Source organism: Cygnus olor, chromosome 18 (genome assembly GCF_009769625.2).
Source record: "Cygnus olor isolate bCygOlo1 chromosome 18, bCygOlo1.pri.v2, whole genome shotgun sequence".
In the NCBI taxonomy this organism is placed as follows: Eukaryota; Metazoa; Chordata; class Aves; order Anseriformes; family Anatidae; genus Cygnus; species Cygnus olor.
Genome location: NC_049186.1, coordinates 9,916,248 through 9,932,179, shown reverse-complemented (window position 1 = coordinate 9,932,179; position 15,932 = coordinate 9,916,248). Strand labels below are relative to the sequence as shown.

The 15,932-nt window shown below is 38.8% G+C and overlaps 1 protein-coding gene across 11 annotated transcripts in view; it reads right to left on the bottom strand.

Moving 5' to 3' along the window:
• The window catches only part of CEP112 (centrosomal protein 112), a 162,975-nt gene that overhangs the window by 72,993 nt on the left and 74,050 nt on the right, over positions 1-15,932 (bottom strand). The gene's annotated exons all lie outside the window — the stretch shown is intronic.

The window sequence follows — 15,932 nt, the reverse complement described above, 5'->3', positions numbered from 1 at the left end:
TGGGAAGAGCTACCCATCACTTGGATCAGAGAAGCTGGACACAGAAATACTCTAAGGACAAGTTTGTAAACAAACCTTCGCATTTAAATTTCCATGTATTAAATTTAAAATCATTAGCATTTCCTGAACAACTTGCAATCCTGATTTAAACGCAGACGTGATGTATTACAGATTTAAGGATTTCTACAGACATTCATCTCTGTGAAGCAGCAAAATTAAACATATCTTTTCTAATTTGTCCCCAGAGTAGGTACAGGAAATATTGTCTATGAGAAATGTCTTTGCCCTGTCAGCTAATGAGAAAACTTCACTGAAAGTAGGAAAACAACAGAAAATCATCATTAACTCATTTCTCTTTTGCATGTCTTTGTTTAAATTATTGCTCAAAGCAAATGCATCTTTAGAGTACTCCAGAAACGTTACCCTATACATCCCCCATGAAGGTTTTATGGTGACTGTAATGGAAATGGAATTGGTTTGAAAACTTGACAAAACACACATGAGACAAGATACAGATTAAAAAAAAGTAAACAATCATATCTCCCATTTTCAACTTCTGAGTACTTGTAGAAGGGCAAACTCTGGGCACGAGCTCCTGCTCAAGTCATCTGCCGGGATCTCCTCAACAGGCAGCTGAAGCACTCGAGGAAGGCTCTAAGTGGATGATGCCGTCCAAGCCCTGACCTGACTGTTAATCAAGGTGAAAGAAATTCTTCTAAACTCCAATGTAATTGCACGAAGTCAGCTAAGGAACCTAACAGTGCTATTCTCTGGCCTGATGACTAAAGATGAGGTAAACGCACTAGCCTGTTGTGTACTTACTATTCTGCTCTGCTAAAGAATCTAACACACGAGGAAACTCTCATCGCTGATGCCATGCTGCTATATTGAAGGTGACAGTCTTTAACCAAGCATGAAGTCCTCATTCTGGGTCACGAATGGCAATATGTGTGGGCAGAAATCCTGAAGACCAGGAGCTTCAGAAATTTAAAAAAAGGTGTAATTTACAGGTTTAGACTTCAAAGAAATAGTCACCTTCTATCTTTCAAAAAATATTTCCGCAAGGCAGTAATAGTTGGAGTTTTTCTTCTAATCAACTAGTTGAGGTAAATTCTTATTTGTATCTTAGCTGCTTACACTAATCAGATGCAAAATTAAACAATCAAGTGCAGATTTTTACTTTCTCCTTTTTGAAATGAACTCCACATTGGAAGAAGCATAAGCTAGCTGACTATCTTTAGTGTCAATCCTTATATCTAACAGCTAAATTTTGTCACATCCAAGTGAGGATGAAAGTCCTAGGGAAGGAAGTGTGCACTCCAGCCTAGCTGTCAGGTTGGAGTCAAAGGCATCAGCTGATGGCACCTTTGGTGTACTTTATGCACACACATACAAGCCCGCACTATTTCTAGCCTCCCTTTCTGCACCTTCATCCTCAAGAGCTGCCTGCACTATTCCCTTCATCTCCGCAGCGGCTCCTCTGTGTTCGGAGACCTTTTGGAAGCATCATGCTACCGCTACCAGTTCAGAAAGACAAGATCAATCCCAGGATGATCTGTACAAAACAAATAAGGACTGGGTGCATAACATTTTTTTCTTGAAATCAAGAATACTTTTGGCTCAGTATCTTTCTTTGGCACCTTTACATTGATGTCTATCCTTTTCATCCTTCTCTGCTTGTCCTTGAATTCTGTTGGTGCCACTATCATTTCGGAATGACAAACAGGCCATCGCATCCTGGGGCAGGAGTTTCTTCAGACCTTTCGAGTCTCCTGTATTTTACTAAATGTCACCATATAGTTTAAATATAAATACATACTAAAGTAAATTCTGTGAAATACCAGTAAAATAACCCATTAAATGAGGCCATTTATACAGGACCATGTTTATATTTAGTACACTCCCCTTCCCTCCACCATCCCCCTGCCTTCCCTCGAAATAATAATAAAAAAAAAAGCTCCAAATTGCATTAAGATATAAAGAACAATGTATTACTCCTAAACTGAATATTCTGGCAGGGAGCAATGGCTGTGGGGAGCTGCTGACAGTTGACCAAAAGCAGCAGTCCTCCTCCTGTACAACAATGAAGCGCAGTCCCTTAAGAGGACGTCATTTGCAGACTTTTGAAATCTACTGCTTTTACTTTTCTGGAAAGCATCACTGTTTTGAAGGACACAATCCGATTGTTGAAAACTAAGAAAATATGTCTATGTACCACATTTCAACTAACATGAAGCACAAAGAGCAGGGAACTATTAAAGAGATTATTTCTTGGGTACCACGAGATGGTGTTTTTGACAAATAGCATCTGATGAATTTTTGAGAGATTTTATATTTCTCCATATGCAAGCCCAATTACTGCACTAATGAAGGCTACTGCTATAAAGCAATAGCAAAGCTGTCGCTGCTAAGCCTCCTTGAAACTCGTGTACAGAAAAACAAACATTGCCTTCCATATAAATGGCTGCATTAGAAGCCATTACTGATTAATGCTGCATCTTTTCTCTCAACCTTTGATGCAAAAGATGCCAAAGACATTTTATCACAAGGGTATGTTTGCACAGTTTTAGAAACAGTAGTAATCTAAGTACCCGACACAATACTCAGGTAGGGCAGGTAAGAATTAATTGGTACATTCCCCCCCCCCCCCGAGAATTTCAGATGCTGAAACTGTTTTTCCCTTTATTGAACCAGCTCGGCCTAGACCGGCTTGTCCCGCAGTGACATGTATATTGAATACAAATCAGACAGCATAGCTTTAAATCTGTGTTGCAGCTCTCATTTCCAATTCGAGAACTGTACTATAATCATAAGCTTCTGGTGGATGAAAGGAAATCAGCTCTCTGAATATTAGCTAATGCCACATTTGCAAGTCCTGAAGAGATCTGTGCTGTTTAAAAAAAAAAATAGATCATTTCTCGTGAACCTATATATATGAATCGCTTTGTACTGCTCAACTGATAGAAGCGATGCCTGTGCTGGGATTAAACCCTTTTCATCATAAAACCTCATCTGGTTCGGAGTCCAAGTCCATCAAACCTTTTCCCTTTAAAGTCCCGCCTTTGATTCTACATCAATTTATTCAAACCGCAGCTGGGTGGCTGAAAACGAAAGGACAGCATCATTTAAACCAACCATGTTCCTAACTTGAAAGAAGGGCTATAATTAAAAAAATGGGCATAAAAGAATGGAAATGGGATAATATTTTTTAATGGTAGTTCAAAGGCCGACAGATGTCAGAGCCTTTGAAGATGTCAGTACACTGAGCAAGAAGTTGCCATTAAATAGTTTGCCTGAGAGGTGAAGCAGCTTTTTAATGACTGAAAAAGCCCTTGCAGACACATCCTTGTGTTTTTAATTTGTCAGAGTTACTGCAGTATTTTCTGATTAATGACACATGATTATAACTGCATAGCATACATATTTTTATACTTGGTTAAATGAATACTTTATTCCACATTCCTTCGGTGCCAGATAAGAACAGGAAAGCTTTACTACAGAGTCTAAAACTATTCAGATTGCTCAAATATTTATGGTAATTTGAGGGGATTGACCAGATACAGAGCTACTATGTGTTGCTACCTTTTGTTCTTTAATGGTGCTATTACTACTGCCATCACAATGTGCATGCATTAAGCGAGCATGTGACCAAGCAATGCATTATACCCTCCTTTTGCACCAAACAATCAGAGCTTTCATAATTCACCAGCGAACAATGTCATCAAATCAAATCAAAATAACATTTAGAAAAATTTCTCCATTGATCCTAAACAATACAAACAATGGCTGCCAATGTATTGTAAGCGGAAAATAACTTTTCTGAGAAAAAAACAGCACATATTGCTAGGAAACATCACGTTCAGAAGAAAAACACCAATATTTATAAATGCAGATAAAGTCCCCATCTTGGGCTGAGAAGATGCTCCTTCGTCTCTCTGTTAATGTGCGTTTTTTCCCCCTCTCCTTATTTTCACTACGAATGTAAACTGTAGTAGCCCAAACCCCAGGAATAATTTATTTTGCTCCCAGGAGCAGGCTCTCAGATCACTACTACAATCTTTTACAGCAGCGTGTGAAGCTGAGCAGGTACAAGCACAGGGAAGCACCCAGGCCCTCGGGAAGTACAGGAAAAGCCAGTACAGCATGCCTTGTGTTGGATCACGCCTTGCAGAAGTCACATGAAAAGAGTCATTACAAAGGAATTTGATTAATGTACTGTTCTTTCTGTTGTTCCAACCTAGATTCAGTTTATTAATTAGATCATAAAGTAATAGAAGTATGATGGACTCAACTAAAACCTAACGTACAGAGAAATGGGAGGAACCTTAGAGCTTTGTGAAATCAGTTGCTGGTTGCACCAGAACAGTTAAAGCATTTTGTAAGTACGACTGCTCTGCTTGTTACAATCCATACCCATCAGGAACCTCCTTGCAATCACCGTGCTGCCTACCACTACCGTCATGAACCTCCCAGAGGGGAGGAAGGGAACTGTTGGATCCTTGCTGCTACTCTGAAATTTAATTCTCCCAAAGATATTCAATGAATGAAAACAGAGTCCTGCTAGGAACAAATACAACTACATTAAGACCCTACTCTGAAGAACATGGAGAAGCAGAAAAGTTTCAGTACAAACAATTGGAAACCCAGTTTCCATCTAACCTTCCTTTTCAGATAACTTCAAAGGTAGTTTTACCTTACGAAAGGACACAAACCCCAATCTGCTGTGCATCAGTATGATACTTGTCTTTATAATGAATCTCATCAAGATTTGAACCCTCAATCTGCGAGGTTATGTTATGCCCTTCTGCCACTTTTCCTGGAAAACGAAGTAATGAGCAAGCAACCAGCATGATCAGGTGGAAGTGGACACGGGGAACACCCACCACGGGCAGGGTGTCACCCGAGGTGACACCCAGTGCTCAGCCTCTTCCACCCACACCTTGGGAGCGAAAGGTGTGAGACAGGCATGCTCTGGAGGTAACAACGGAGGGGAAGTGTGCCCTGTCCGTCTACTCTACTCCTGTGGCTGTTAATGCAGAAGTTAAACAAAGACTTTGTATTTTCTTTTCCTATTTAGTTATTACTTCAGCACTGTGGCAAAAAAAAAAAAAAAAAAAAAAGGAAAAGAAGGTGGCAAATTTAAAGCAGTTGTAATTTTTGGCTGAACAAAGGCATTTCTCTAAGCTGTGAGACTTCCTGATGAATTTCAAATTAATTTCACAAACTAAAGGAATGTTACCTACAGAAGATGTACCAGAATCTCTTATGAATAAACATTACAAGATTCTTCTATAATGGGAAATATCGAACTGAAAATAATGTTTTGCTACAGAAACCCACATAAGCAAGCACAGCCAAGAGATTCAGATTCTATCCATTAGAGGGCAATAATACACATACACACATACGTACACACAAAGACATACTCCCACCCACCTGACTGGCTTTAGCAGGAAAACTAGCATTTTTTCCACTAAGATTACCAACAGCACATTGACAGTTTGGCCTGTTCCATTCTCACCTCTCCATCCCCAACATTGGTATCCAACAGATCAAGAGTTGCAATAACAAATTGTTAAGTTTGCTTTTCCTACAAGGAATTCAATAATAATATTTAGGTTTAGAAGGATTACAGTTGACTTAATAAACGTAGCTTGTATAGACTGAACAACTAGCATTTATATAAACATTTAACTTATTATAATGGTTCCCAAACTTTTCACAGAAAAAATGTTCTCCATGTGTATGCATCCCACCTGAAGGCAGACACTTTTCTATTCAGTCCCATAAGAAACCTGTGATAACAGCAGCAACTGCAGATGTGGCAAATACCCAGTAGGTTTTAGATGCCTTTTAATGCTACAGAGAAATCACGGAAAGGCATTTTTATTCTGTATTGGTAGAGACACTTGAGGAAAGCAGTTCATGTGCTATGTCATCTGCTTTCTTGTTCAAAACATGTCAAACAACCGAAACTTCATTGTTTCTCATGCATCCTCAACCATCTGCTTGCTGCACTCACCTCTAATATCCTACAAGCACATTTATGTTGCAAGCTCACTGGTTCAGGAGATGCTGTTACGTATTTTCACTAACCCAACATACACTCAGATCCCTGAGAGGACTCCTGCAATGCAAATAAATACCACCAGCCCCTAAACTACTGCTTGTCAACACCAAACTAGTTTCAGGATTGCTGAGTTTACAGTAATAATGACCGGTTAATCCTACTAGCATACAGACTGGATTAAATTGTTATTTCTTTAAACATTACTTTGCAATGATCAATCCATATTTCATTATGGACATTCAGGTAGTGGCTTCAGCTAAAAGCTAGTAATTTCTACTAACTACTGAATAAATATAAACTTAATATTATACTAGAGATTTAACTGAAGGCCCAAATTCAAATGGAACAGGATGAAGATGTAGAATACTGTGCTGACCATGTATGCTGGACAGTAGGCATGCACCTAGAACTCAAAGACGCAGGCACCTAGAACTTGGAAATCCCAAACGATACAGCAGGAAAACATGCATCTATTTTGAAATATTCCAGTGTACGGTGCATTTGCAGTGGCTACTTTTCCAAAAATCACTTTCCACTCTATTTCTCTTCTCTAAATTCATTTTACAGATGCCAATACACCAGAAAGAGACTACAAAAGAATTCAAGCTGTCAGAGACAACTTTAGAAGAACTGTATCACTCGTACGAAAGACTGGAGTTCACTCTTCCTGGAATCTTCAGATCTGTTTCAAGTAAAAGCACTGTGTCAGTTTTTTTTTTTTCCTTTTTTTTCCCTTTTTTTTTTTTTAAACGCCCTACATCAGTGTTGTTTTTATTAACTCTGAAGAGCAACTTTAAAAACTTAATATGAAATATTTGTAACCAAGCCAATATTTTAGCGGCCAAAGATAAAAGTTCCCTTATTTGGAGGATTTCAGGAGGGCTTTCATACACGTGAATACAATGAGATATGTAGTTTCAGTTTGAAATATATTGTTTTCTCCATTAAACAGAAATCTACGGCATCGTTGACATCGATTTCTGTCATTTTGTCATGATAAACACTAAGGTATTAAGCACCTTCCACATCATGCAGCCAGGCATGATTCCAATTAGTGCTGAATAGAAGACAAAATGTCAGTCTAATAAGCTTCAATTTGCAAAGTCTTTGAACATTTGATGATATCATCACTTTGCCAATCACTTCTTGTACTTTGGCTTTTTTTCTTCCATATCACCTTCCCCGTCAAAAGAAAGTCTTTCAAATCTCCAGAAGCTGAAGACATGAACAGTGTCAGTCATTGGTCTGACTGAGCTAAGAGATCCAAAAATGACTCCCCGGTACATCAGAGAACTATGATGTGCACAATATTCCCTCAAAGCTAATTTGCTGCCAACATGTAGAGTAATTGGGGGAAAAAAGTCTACTTTAAAGGCATACTGTGAAAAATATTTTTTCTCATGAAATCAACACTAAAGACCTTAAATCACTGTCAGCGTCTGTGTCACTCTTTCCAAATAAAGGAACAGCATTTATTAAAGTAAGATGACAATCATGTCTTCAAAGGTGACTGGACCAAAGAACAGCTCTGCTGTCCAACTTCATATGAAAACACTCACTTTATTTTATAATAATGTAGTTTCTTTCTAATTTGTTTCTTATTAAAAGAGGACAAAAAAGCATATGTGATTCTGTAAACTTAAATGTACATGCCTAGCACACATTCAATGCCAATAGCTGGGGAGATGTGGAGCTTTCTCTACCTGGAACTTGCCCAAATGCAGAAGCTAAAATCCCTGCCGTTACCTGGCAGTGAGGGAAAACAGCATCACCAAATGGCAGACAACAAACCAGGCTGGGAAATGCAGAGCGAGAGACAGCTGGTCCTGCCCTAGGCTCAAACAACAGGCCTGAGGAGAAGGCCCGCTCAGAAGAGGAGAGCAAGGCAGCGGTGTCCCCGAGCTGGCTCCCGGGATGAGGTGGGTTACAGAGGGGCTGACCCTCCAGCAGATGGGTTAGCAAATTCCTAACATCTGAGGCAGAAATTGAGACAGAAGTTGCTACAGACATAGGGCTTGCAACAGCTGCGAAGCTGAGTAACAGCGAAGCACTCAGCCCCGTGTCTGTGCCAGTAACATCCTCTTCAGATCCACAGACAACCCATCACAGTTTTCCCCCCGCACCACCACAAAGCTCCTCTCTATGAACCGGAGGAAAGAGAGACGTCTCCCATGTTCTTCCAGACTAAAGCAATAGGCAGAGGAACGAGGGGATCAGTGGTAGGGCGCCCAGGACAGCGCAGTTTGCCATAAGCACTTCAGCTGCAATTTGTTACTGGTTTTCCACTTGAAGGTTTCTCTATGATACTTTAATGTGGGAGTGTGTGGAGCTTTATGGATGGTCTCATATTTCTCAACTGACATATCTTCAGCCAAAGTATGTCAGCTACAGGAGAGGGCAAGGCTTTTCACTGGCTTTGTGATTTCTCCTTCCCCCATCACAAACCACATAAAAGAAAAATACAAATAATCAGATCTCCAAAATTGCTATTTGTTACCTCATCATGAAACAGTCTACTGGACCCTGCAGTGGTATTGAGTAATATCATTACTTAAACCATAAAGAGGCTGTATTTATTGCTCAAAATTGGGAAAATTAGCATCCATATGGATCCTATTGTTTTAAGGCCCGTAATTCTGCCAAAACAAGTGGTGTTAACATTCCATACTACAGATTGTCATAATTTCTCTTCTGGTCTTTCACTCTTTCATTTGGTATTTATAATACCTTTGAATTGAGTAACCGAATGGATCATAAAATCTCCCCTATCAGATAAATCATTTAACAGCTAGACTACTGTTCAAAATTTGATTTATGGTGACAGTGAGTGAATGGAATTAGCATCTGCTGACCTAAGGAAGAGAGACTAAACTGATTTTGGCTAAGCTTTTTCCAGAATAACATTCAAGAGAAAAAACACTCTCCAAAAAAATTTAACTACTTAATTTGCAATACCTAGCGCCTTAGTTGGTAGCCACACAGAGGACATCCTATCCTCCACCCCTGCAAAAAGTATGGAGCAAAACCCCATGAAATTCCTTTCCAGGCATATGAGGAATAAAAAGGTCACTGGGAACAGCCAACACAGATATACAAAAGCAAATCATGCCTGACCAAACTAACCACCTTCTACAATCAAACAACTGACTCTGTGGTAAGGGGAAAACTGCCAACATCTTTTATCTTGACTTTGGTAAGGCTTTTGGCACAGCCTTTTATATCACCTGCATAGTCACACTGAAGAGAGAGTGGATGGGTGGACTACACCACAAGAGGAGAGCTCACTAGACCACTGGGTTCAAAGGACAGGAGTGGAGGCAACCAGCTGCAAGTAGCATTTCGCAAAGGTCAAAGCTGGGGCTGACACAGCTCAGCATCCCCATCACTGACCTGGATGACGGCTACAAAGAACCTCAAGCAACACTGGGGGCAGCATCTCTTGGGGGGACGAGGTCGGTATGTTGCAGAGCAGGGCTGCCATCCACAGGGACCTCAAACTCTGTGAGCTGGAGGAATGGACCTCTCCAGGGCGCTCAGCACACTGGGTTTGCTCAGCCTGGACAGCAGAACACTAAAAGCAGCAATCTACACATAGCTGAAGACAGAAATTAGAGGGAAATTGCACAAAAGACAGAGGCAAACTTCTTGAAGATGGCAGCGAAAGGATGAGAAGCTACAGATCCAAGTTGTAACAACAGAAATTCAAATTGGATATAAAGGAAAAAATTTGATCACTTATTACTGTAATATTCCTTTATATAAGCTTAATTTCAAAATTCATACTGTGTATAGCTTATTGTCTATTGATCATTCATTGCAACCATCACGCCCAAACCTTGAATGCAAAGCCACGCCTAGTGTGTGTTAGAAATTGCCATACATTAAGATCCTTTAACCAGCTGATGAGCAAGACTGGTCTTTTCTATTTATTTATTTATTTATTTATTTTAAGAGAAATTATTCTATATTAACTCTTCTGTAGGAAATAATCACTTTTTCCTAAACAGGGTGTACTGGCGTAAAATAAAAGTATTGCCACATGATATCAACCCTGCCCCTTCTCCAGTGAAATTGTATACTCCATCTTTTCAGCTGGCAATATTTAAAATTTAAACCAAAAACAATATATAAATGTTGATTACAGTGTAATAACTACCACATATATTCAATTTCATATCGTATAAACAAAGTCCATTTTGCTGAGAGCTCCATCTCAGAATCAGAGTTCATACTACGTGATGAGCCAGTTTCTATGGTAACTGCTTTCTCTTTTTACACATGCTGTAGCCACACAAAATGTCAGCTCTATGCTAAGCTAACTTAGCATTTTTAATCAGCAAACGACAATTTATGCACCATTACATATGGCTTCCAAAATCGGCTTTAATAACAATTTCAAATGCTGAACAGCCTGAAATATAAAAGGATAGAGGAGCGAGTAAAGTCACACCTCCTGCACTGAATTCCCCACTAATTCCAGTCGTATCATAAAAAGCGAGAGTCAAGCAAAAATGTGGAAGAGATCAGAGATGATCACCCAGTGCAGCACGAGAAGGCTTTGATGGTTCCATTACGCGAGGAAGTGGCAGATGTTTAGAGCCTGTTCGGTAGGCTTTTGAAAGGCAGCTCAAACAGAAGCAGCAGCTTAAAAGTGGGGACCAGGAGCTGAGAGCTCGATGCAAAACAACGATTGTGGCATGGCGGATTCAGCTGAGAAGAGGAGGGGAAGATGTGCAGGAGGCTAAGACCCTTCTCTTGATGGGGAGGCCTGATGGAGGGATTCACAAACCTCAGCTCTGTGTGCTTCTGTTTTTTTTTTAGAGCAGAGGCTCATTTTTTCCTCTCATCTCAATGATTGTCTATCCTGCAGCCCAAATTATTTCCTTGGGATACTGATGGGTTTGGCCATCCGTACTCAACTCTCAGCTGATCAATTCAGAGCTCAGTTTGAATGGCTCTACAAAGCCACCAGATCTGGCTCACCAGATCCCTGATTTTAGTAGATATTCCTCATCAGTGGATCCAGCCCCACCCTGACCCAACCTACCAGGAATAACAACCTAGAGAAATCACGCAAGCACTGTAATAAATATTTGGTGCTTGAAATATTTTTACCTCCGTCATGTTCGTTGTTCTGCTTTGACTGGTGGTAAATTAAACACGCTGCAATAAAGCTAAAAGCCTTTGTTTAAGAAAGGCTAAAAGGGAACTGCTGTCTGTCTACAGAAGTCTGACTGTCAGCCCAAAAGCTACTCTCCAAGTAAAATATAACAAACAAATATTTAGATTGCAGCTCCATGATTTAGATTGTTTGCAGAGAAAGCTTGCAAAGCAAACAGAGCATTTCTTCTCATGCCAAAGACATCTTCTATTGTGAAAAGAAAAAAGTCAAAGAAAATATGAGTCACAGAATTTATTTACTTAAAATTGTATACAGAAGTGACTTCAGTAGCACCAACAACATCTGAATGTTTCACAGGCTACATTTATCTGTTCCCTCCAGGCACAATCAAGTAAACTGCTTCCACTGATACTGGAAGAGCATCTCTGTGGAAACCAGTGTTTGGGGACATTAGAACAACTACCTGAAGTGCAACGGAGTTGATCAGTGATTTATCTGCACATTAACAGCAGGTTCTTTCAGATCAAAGTTTAAGAAAGTCTCCAGTTGTGAAACAAATGCTCCCGGATTCCTTTAGAGTGAGTATAGCAATGAAAAGTTCCTGCTACAGCAGGATTTATGCGCAAAAAGAAATTGTGCACGTGTTCGGGTATTTAGTTATTATTAAACAATTACATAGCATTTCTATTAGTTTCTTCTGTATTTTCTCTTATCAATAGTTGATAAAGCCCTCCATCAGGCAAACATATGCATGTATGTATCTAGTCAGCATATATACACACACACACACTACTATCTATGTCTCTATGGGCTCAAACAGCTCAGAATTAATTCAAAGGAAGGCGCAAAGCAACAGTTGTGGAAAGATCACTGGTTGCAAGAGCAAAAGGCAAGTTCTCAAAGATCATCCAGAGGAGAAGTGAAAGGATGGCCTATGCTGCAGGCCCTGGGGAAGGAGCTGCAGATTTGCAAGAAGGTAAAAAAAATCACGTGATGGTGAAAGCAAAGAGGATAACGTCAAGTGCAAAATGCAAGAGAGAAAAAGGGAACATTTTGGCCACGGGAAAATACCTTATTAACTCTTCTCACCACCTCCAGCCCATTTTTTATTTATTTTTTTAACATAAGAACTCCCATTTTCAGTGTGTGTATTTGCACATCTTTAGAAGTGCTTGATGTTTTTTCTCCCAACTGGTAACGGATTATGAAGAGCCCTAAGACATGCCAAACACCAATGATATTCTCTTACAGCAGCCAAGTTTTTGAGATAACAAACAGCTATGCTAAAATTAAAGACTGTGACATCAGTGACAAAAACTGACAAAGCGTGCCTCAGTGTTCAAGTTACTCTTGACCCAATTATGAATGGATGAAAATAATGGACTTGCCAATTATAGTGCAACAGTACCTGAAGAAATAATTCAGTTTCCTTAAGGAACTTTTTTCCCCCTCTTGCTTTAGTGCAAAGCGCTGTATTGAAGTTACAGGGGTAGTTTTCTTCTTCTTCTTGCCCAAAGGTCAACGGCTTGAGAACAAGCATGAAAATGATCCAGCTCTGTACAGCAGCTGGAACATGAAAAATCTTTGAGCTGGTTCAGGGCACGTGTCAGATGCTGGGGAGAGAATGACAGTCACAGGATAAAGGCAAAGTCTAAGGGCACAACTGGCACAGCTACCACAGCCTGTTTGGCATCGCCTGTTAGAATTTTCTAACCTTGCTATCTTATTTCATGGAAAAAAAAACACAACATCTACTATTCTCTATAATCAGAAGTCTTGCTTCAGAAAGCCTCTGATTCACTAACAAGGTTCTAAGGTTCTTTTGATTAAAACAAAAGGAAGATCTATCATCCAAGGAGTTTCCCAATTTGTGAAACGATGAATGCACTAACATTATTTAGAGGTGGAGAATGAATGATCAAATTATAGCTTAAAAATATTCCTAAAGAAAATCCAGATAATATCAAAAAATCTAAATTAAATACAAGTAGAGATTTAAAACTACTGATTTTTTAAACAAAATTCCTGTGTTATTAACTACTATTTAAGCAATAACAATATTACAGCAGTTCATAGGAAACATATAGGACTTAAATGACTACAAGAACACAGCATGGTATAAAAGCCTTTGTACTGCTTTGACTTTATTGACCTACATGTCAATTTACTCCTCCCCAAGCATTACAACCCCAGGTGAAAAAAAAATATCAAAGTAAGCCCCCTAGAAATAGATAAAACCAAGAGCTAAAGTGGAATGCAACTGTTATCCAGAAATTCATTAGGAATACAATAGGCGATCTACTTAGATCAAGTTCCTTTTGTGGACATAAATTGTATTTCAAAGAAGCAGTAACATTATTTTATATTTTGATATCTGGCAAAGCACTGAAATCTTAATCTTTATGCTTTGGTTTCAAGTAAAGCATTAATAAATGTATTCATATTTTAATAATATTTAATGTTTTTGTATACTATCTTTTAGAGTAGCTGAAGACCTACATGAAAGCAAAGACTTTGGATATGAAATAAAAAATGGATCTTTTCAGGAACAGGATAAGAAATTGTTCTGCAGTACTCAGTCAAAATGCGTTTCTCAAACATTTCCATATTCTCATACAGAAAAGCATTTACAAAAGAATAACAGTGAATACCTTTAATGGTGCTTTCACTTCATTCACCTAACATCGAACAGATAGGTCCTATGCACCAAGATACTCATGTGCGGTTAGCACTAATTATTATTTAAATTTTTTGAAATACACAGCAAATCTACTTTTCATTTAGCGAAGCAAAATGGCCTCCTCTCCTTTCTCAGAGCACCTTCACTGTAATATAAAGAATTCCTAAAATTACTGCTGTCAAACATGGTTCAATAGTAACATTATTTTTTTTTAAATCAAACCTTGTCTACACACACTCATTAAATCACTGTGATATCTTCGTTAAGAGACTGACAAATGTTTCATCAAGGACATTGGCCATTAGTCCCATTAGATGCCCAAAATATACATTACATTTTGATAAACACATGCAAAGCTTTTTTTTTTTTTAAATCAAAAATATCTGCCATAATTCCGTAATAGTCACCAGTATTGTCTATTAAGCTCACTGCAAAGACAAATGTGAATTCTAACACAAAGACCAGATGAATCAACTAAGAACGCTTTATTTTTCAAAACAGAAAAACAACGCGTCCTTGAAAGCAGATAGATTCTTACTTGAATTTAAATAAACAACAGCTCTTCTAGTCAAAGGCAAATGCATTTTTCTTCCCTGATTTACATGTCATTCTCATGGCAGCAACGCTCAAATGACTGTACGGGGATATTCAAACTACAAAGAAAAGCCCTGTAAAAAGGCCAAAGTTTTTTGCTATTCAGACTGTTTAGATTTTCATAATAGCTCCCATAATTTCCAGCTCTTTACACGACACCTGTAGTAGCATCATATATCCCATTGCAAACAGAAAGCACAACCAAACTTTGGGTTCCCATCTTTACCACAAACAACCCACAACAGAACTAAATAGAGATATACTTACAAGACGCCTCCCAGATTCTCTGAATGTGCTTAAGATAGGCTCTTTACATTTGTGTTCAGGGTTATACAGAGCAACAACTGTAACGAACGCTGGTGTGTAGACAGAACTCAAACTGTTTTTTAACCTGAGAGATATGGCTCTGCCTTTGTTTGTACGCAAACACATCAGGCATGTAGGTGAGAGGATGGTACAACTTTGCAAAGGCACCCGCAAATAGCTATATAGTTAAGATTAATCTACCTTAGGCCAAATAAAAAAAAAAAATCCAAAGATAAAAAGCAGTCCCTTTAACTGTTTAAGTCATTCTTACAATAAAGCGAAGAATAAAGGGCATGGTTTAATTTTTTCAGAAGCTACCTGAATATCCTCTTCCCAAGCGTTCCCACAAAACGATCTGTCATTTTCCTTGGAAAACCATAATGGTGGAAATGGAGAAATAAGTCTTGGCTCCGTAATACATCCCCCATCCTCCCCCAGCAAGCGGCTTGTTTTCCAACAGACTTACTTAAGGCAGATTTTGATAGTCTGAGTCGTCCAAGGGTAACGCCAAAAAAATCATTAAAAAAAATTAAATATTCAATTTCACTTAGCTACATTATAGTTTTCAGTAAAATAACAGCATACTAGTCTACAGGGAAGTAAAGTGAAAACGCCTCAATGCCAGAGTTGTACATCTCATAGGGAAGGCAGTGGTGCGCGGAAAACATGTCGTTAAAGATGCCTTACCAAAAATGTCCAGTTTTGGTATAAAATAATCCTTGCATGATAAGCAATTCTAATGCTGATTAGTAAAGATTATTTTCTGAATACTCTTAAACTATGAAATCACCTTAATTTTTTAAAATGTTGCCATTGTAGGCCTTTTTAATATAGGCTCTTAAGAAAATACACCATGCCATCCTTACAAAATATATTGAAAAAATGCAGTAAGATTTTTTTTTTTGAACTGAAAACTAATAAAGATCATTTTCCATGCTGACAGTGCACATTTCATCCAGAAGTTTGAAGAGTCAAATGCTACCCCAGCTGGGGGTTATTCTGCCAAATGGCTTCCAACAGTGACCACAGAGATGGAGGATGGGAGGGGTGCGTGTGTGTAGGAAAATAAACGTGATGGTAAGCAATCCAAAATCCACATCGTCTTATCAAATATCTGACACACATAGGCAAATACACAAAACAAATCTAGAATACAAAAC